Here is a 6,139-nt window from a genome sequence, read left to right as displayed (position 1 = left end):
GCACATCTTCCTCATAGGAATCCTGGGAACTGTAGTTCACCCTTCACAGAGCTACTGTTCCCAGTCTATCAGTTCTCAGGGTTCTTGGGAGGGAAGCAACTTGTTTAAAATGTATTGTGTGTATATGACCCCAAGCCAGTTCAAACAGTGTAGAAGGCCGGAGTATACATATTATGCTTTGCCTTGTTTTGTTTATATTAAAATCAATAAAAAATATTATAAAAAAACAACAACAGTGGCTTTTGTCAATAGATATGGATGCCTGGAGCTCTGATGTCAATCAGGACCTAAGGGTCTCCCATAAGGCTAGCCCCCTCCCTCCCTTCTACAAGCCATAAGGAACACCATTTCAGATAAAACCACAGCGGACTTTGCTACCAAACTCTGCCACTTTGTCCTTACCCACAACCACTTCAAATTTGGTGATGACCTGTTCCTCCAGATCAGTGGCACAGCAGTGGGCACCCGCATGGCCCCACAGTATGCCAACATCTTCATGGCAGATTTAGAACGTTTCCTAAACTCCTACCCACTCAAACCTCTCTTGTACCTGGGATACATTGACCTGGGATACATTGGCGTGTGACCAATATTTTTATTATCTGGACACATGGTCAACATTATACAGGAGGCAGCAACGAAAACCATCCCAAGGAAAAGGAAATGCAAGAAAGCAAAATGGCTGTCCAACGAGGCCTTACAAATAGCGGAGGAGAGGAGGCAAGCAAAATGCAAGGGAGATAGGGAAAGATACAGGAAACTGAATGCAGATTTCCAAAAAGCAGCAAGGAGAGACAAGAGGGTCTTCTTAAATGAGCAATGCAAAGAAATAGAGGAAAACAATAGAATGGGGAAAACCAGAGATCTGTTCAAGAAAATTGGAGATATGAAAGGAACATTTCGTACAAAGATTACCATAATCAAGGACAAAAGTGGTAAGGACCTAACAGAAGCAGAAGACATCAAGAAGAGGTGGCAAGAATACACAGAGGAATTATACCAGAAAGATATGGAGGTCTCGTACACCCCAGGTAGTGTGGTTGCTGACCTTGAGCCAGACATCTTGGAGAGTGAAGTCAAATGGGCCTTAGAAAGCACTGCTAATAACAAGGCCAGTGGAAGTGATGATATTCCAGCTGAACTATTTAAAATTTTAAAAGATGATGCTGTTAAGGTGCTACACCCAATATGCCAGCAAGTTTGGAAAACTCAGCAATGGCCAGAGGATTGGAGAAGATCAGTCTACATCCCAATTCCAAAGAAGGGCAGTGCCAAAGAATGCTCCAACTACCGCACAATTGCGCTCATTTCACACGCTAGCAAGGTTATGCTCAAAATTCTACAAGGCAGGCTTAGGCAGTATGTGGACCGAGAACTCCCAGAAGTGCAAGCTGGATTTCGAAAGGGCAGAGGAACCAGAGACCAAATAGCAAACATGCGCTGGATTATGGAGAAAGCTAGAGAGTTCCAGAAAAACGTCTACTTCTGCTTCATTGACTATGCAAAAGCCTTTGACTGTGTCGACCACAGCAAACTATGGCAAGTTCTTAAAGAAATGGGAGTGCCTGATCACCTCATCTGTCTCCTGAGAAATCTCTATGTGGGACAAGAAGCTACAGTTAGAACTGGATATGGAACAACTGATTGGTTCAAAATTGGGAAAGGAGTACGACAAGGTTGTATATTGTCTCCCTGCTTATTTAACTTATATGCAGAATTCATCATGCGAAAGGCTGGACTAGATGAATCCCAAGCCGGAATTAAGATTGCCGGAAGAAATATCAACAACCTCAGATATGCAGATGACACAACCTTGATGGCAGAAAGCGAGGAGGAATTAAAGAACCTTTTAATGAGGGTGAAAGAGGAGAGCGCAAAATATGGTCTGAAGCTCAACATCAAAAAAACCAAGATCATGGCCACCGGTCCCATCACCTCCTGGCAAATAGAAGGGGAAGAAATGAAGGCAGTGAGAGATTTTACTTTCTTGGGCTCCTTGATCACTGCAGATGGTGACAGCAGTCACGAAATTAAAAGACGCCTGCTTCTTGGGAGAAAAGCAATGACAAACCTAGACAGCGTCTTAAAAAGCAGAGACATCACCTTGCCGACAAAGGTCCGTATAGTTAAAGCTATGGTTTTCCCAGTAGTGATGTATGGAAGTGAGAGCTGGACCATAAAGAAGGCTGATCGCCGAAGAATTGATGCTTTTGAATTATGGTGCTGGAGGAGACTCTTGAGAGTCCCATGGACTGCAAGAAGATCAAACCTATCCATTCTTAAGGAAATCAGCCCTGAGTGCTCCCTGGAAGGACAGATCGTGAAGCTGAGGCTCCAATACTTTGGCCACCTCATGAGAAGAGAAGAATCCTTGGAAAAGACCCTGATGTTGGGAAAGATTGAGGGCACTAGGAGAAGGGGACGACAGAGGACAAGATGGTTGGACAGTGTTCTCGAAGCTACGAACATGAGTTTGACCAAACTGCGGGAGGCAGTGGAAGACAGGAGTGCCTGGCGTGCTATGGTCCATGGGGTCACGAAGAGTCGGACACGACTAAACGACTAAACAACAACAACAACATGGTCAACAGACCCTGGAAACTTTCCACCAGACATTCAATTACTTTCACCCCACCATCAACCTAACAGTGAACCAATCTATGCAAAAAATACAATTTTTGGACACTACTATAAAAATACAGGATGGACGTATAGACACCACCTTATACCAAAAACCAACTGACCGACAAACATATCTACATGCTTCTAGCTACCATCCCAAACATACCAAACAATCCATCGTATACAGCCAGGCCCTACATTACAACCGCATCTGTTCCAACTCTACAGACAGAGAATTTCACCTAAGAGATCTACAGCAAACCTTTTTAGAACTAAAATATCCACCTGATGAAGTTAAACAACAGATCAACAGAGCCAGACTGATACCTAGAGAGAACCTGCTGCAAGACAGACCCAAAAAAGAAAATAACAGAACACCACTAGTTATCACAAACAGCTCCCAAGTTAAAACAGTACAATGCATCATCAGAGATCTACAACCTCCCCTGGACAATGACAGCTCTCTTTCTCAAACTCTGGGAGGAAGACCTTTCATTGCCTACAGACAGCCACCCAATCTTAAACAACTCCTCACCCACAATAATACAACCACCAGACTTAACATGGACACTGGTACCAGAGCCTGCAATAAACCCAGATGCCAACTTTGCTGCCACATACACCCGGACAATACCATTACTGGCCCCAACAACATACAACATACCATCTCAGGACTATTTAATTGCTTGTTCTCTAACTCTAACATTGTGTATGCCATCAAATGCCAACAGTGCCCTTCAGCTCTCTATATTGGACAAACGGGCCAAACCCTACGCCAAATGATAAATGGACATAAATCAGGAATTACAAGACAGAGAAACCAGTAGGAGAACACTTCAATCTCCCAGGACATTCTATACAAGATCTCAAAGTAGCTGTCTTACTACAAAAGAATTTCAGAAATAGACTGGAAAGAGAAGTTGCTGAATTGGAACTTATCACCAAGCTCAAAACCATGGAGGGACCTGGTTTGAACAGAGACATAGGATTCTTATCTCATTATACATGATAAAGCGATCTTCAGCCATCCCAACCCTTGCTTTTTCATGCAAGACCATTTGCAGTCATTCACAGTCGTCAACAGCTATCAGTCAGTGAATCACCCATTTCCACCACCCTTCTGAGTGATACCCCCCCACCCTTTCCCTACATAAGCGCCTGGGGACTTCTGCTTCAGTGTATCTGAAGAAGTATGCATGCACACGAAACCTTATACCAAAATAAAAAGTTAGTTGGTCTTTAAGGTGCGCTGCTGGAAGGATTTTTTTTATTTTGTTCACTTACAAAATGTAAACTTGTTCAACAGGCTTACAAATGTTTCTTCTCATGTTCTCTCCTGTCCCACTTTATCCCTCAGGGAATGGATACCTTGAGAATCTGCTTGGAGAGATCAGAGATGCTGGCTTTCATTAAGGAAAAGTGCAGATTGAAACCCATCATATTCATCTGCTCGCGTCTAAGTAGCCTATATACAGTATCTACATCTGCCAACCTTCATATAAACCTTCACACATCTACTGAAGTGGACTCTGGTCCAGGAAGAGTTCGATTTGCTAAGAGCCCATCCAGGCGTCCTTTTTATTGTGCATTCATGATTATTTGTGCTCAATGTTCCCAGGGAAGAGGAACTCTGATAATTGTAGCTCTATAAGGCAAATAGGGGTGTCCTAACAACTATCCCATCACCTCCTGGCAAATAGAAGTAGAAGAAATGGAGGTAGTGAGAGATTTTACTTTCTTGGGCTTCATGAACACTGCAGATGGTGACAGCAGTCACAAAATTAAAAGAAGCCTGCTTCTTGGGAGAAAAGCACCTAGACAGCATCTTAAAAAGCAGAGACATCACCTTGCCGACAAACGTCTGTATAGTTAAAGCTATGGTTTTCCCAGTAGTGATGTAAGTGAGAGCTGGACCATAAAGAAGGCTGATCGCCGAAGAATTGATGCTTTTGAATTATGGTGCTGGAGGAGACTCTGAGAGTCCCATGGACTCCAAGAAGATCAAACCTATCCATTCTGAAGGAAATCAACCCTGAGTGCTTACTGGAAGGACAGATCCTAAAGCTGAGGCTCCAATACTTTGGCCACCTCATGAGAAGACTCCCTGGAAAAGACCCTGATGTTGGGAAAGATGGAGGGCACAAGGAGAAGTGGACGACAGAGGCCGAGATGGTTGGACAGTGTTCTCGAAGCCACCAACCTGAGTCTGACCAAACTGCGGGAGACAGTGGAAGACAGAAGTGCCTGGCATGCTCTGGTCCATGAGGTCACAAAGAGTCAGACACTACTAAACAACAACAACAACTATCAGCACTCTTGACAAAGCCAGCTCCCATAATTTTAGGGGTGGGGAACCAGGACTGTTTAAAGTGGTATCATAGTGCTTTAAAGGCATGGTGTGAATATGGCCAATATCAGCCACCCAACTATTGCACACCTGATTATTAGCTGTGCTGCCTGGGGCTGATGAGAATTCCCCATTTTGGTCCAACTTAAACTTTTTGATGTAAAATCAATCAAAAACAAAGATGATTGGCATATGCATCCATATTTCTTAAGTAAATTAAACATAGACATCATAAGTTATAAATTATCATCATCATCGTTGGAGATATGGCATAGGATCATTTATATACTTGTGGAGAACCTGTCCATGTGTTTACTCCTTCTGGACAAATATACTCCACAAAGTTGGCCTGATCAGTAACCATAGAATCAGAATTGTTGTGAAGGGAACCTGAGGGTCATCTAGTCCACCACAGATCCTAAAATAGCTCTATTTTCCATCTTTACAGAAGATACACAAGACCTTAAAGATAGACTTGTTTGTTCCTTCTCATGATTCCTGCACACATCACAATAACCAGATACTGGAGATCATTGGATATGGACTTATTGAAGCTTGGTTTGCACAAATTTAGGAACTGGTTTTGATAGAAAAGCTGACCAATTGTTGGAGGAAAAAAACACAATGAGAAACTGAATAAATTTTATGCTACTTGGCTTAATTTTATTTCTTGAGCTGCTGTTTTAAAAAATGCTTATAAACTTCCAAGACTCCCAGGAACACAAGTAACTATACTTTTGTATAATCCTTCACTGACCATGATGTGTTATCAATTACACATGCTTTGACTAACTCACGTGGTAGTGGGGGGGGGGAATTAAATGTTGTATTTTTTTAAAAACCCATAAATATAATTGCATATTAGAAAAAGACAAAGATGATCCATTCTGGGCTGGAGAACAGAAAAAAAGTATTGTCAATGGGACCACCCCTAACCTGCAGGAAAGGGAACCCGTGGGGTCATCCAGCTGTTGCTCCCATAATCGCTGACCATTGGCTGAGCTGGCTGTGGCTGAAGGGAGTAGGAGGGCATCAGGTTGGCATAAGTTGATATAAAGAAGAAACTCTGTGGGTGTGGGTGTGATGCTCCTGACATTTCTGGCTGTTCTGTTCAAGGATTATAGGCTGCAGTCCTATCGCCCTCTTACCCTGGGTTTAAAACCTGTTGAT

This window comes from Zootoca vivipara, chromosome 17 (genome assembly GCF_963506605.1).
Source record: "Zootoca vivipara chromosome 17, rZooViv1.1, whole genome shotgun sequence".
NCBI classification, from domain to species: Eukaryota; Metazoa; Chordata; class Lepidosauria; order Squamata; family Lacertidae; genus Zootoca; species Zootoca vivipara.
The sequence above is the reverse complement of the archived record's forward strand: the minus strand, read 5'-3'. Positions refer to the sequence as shown.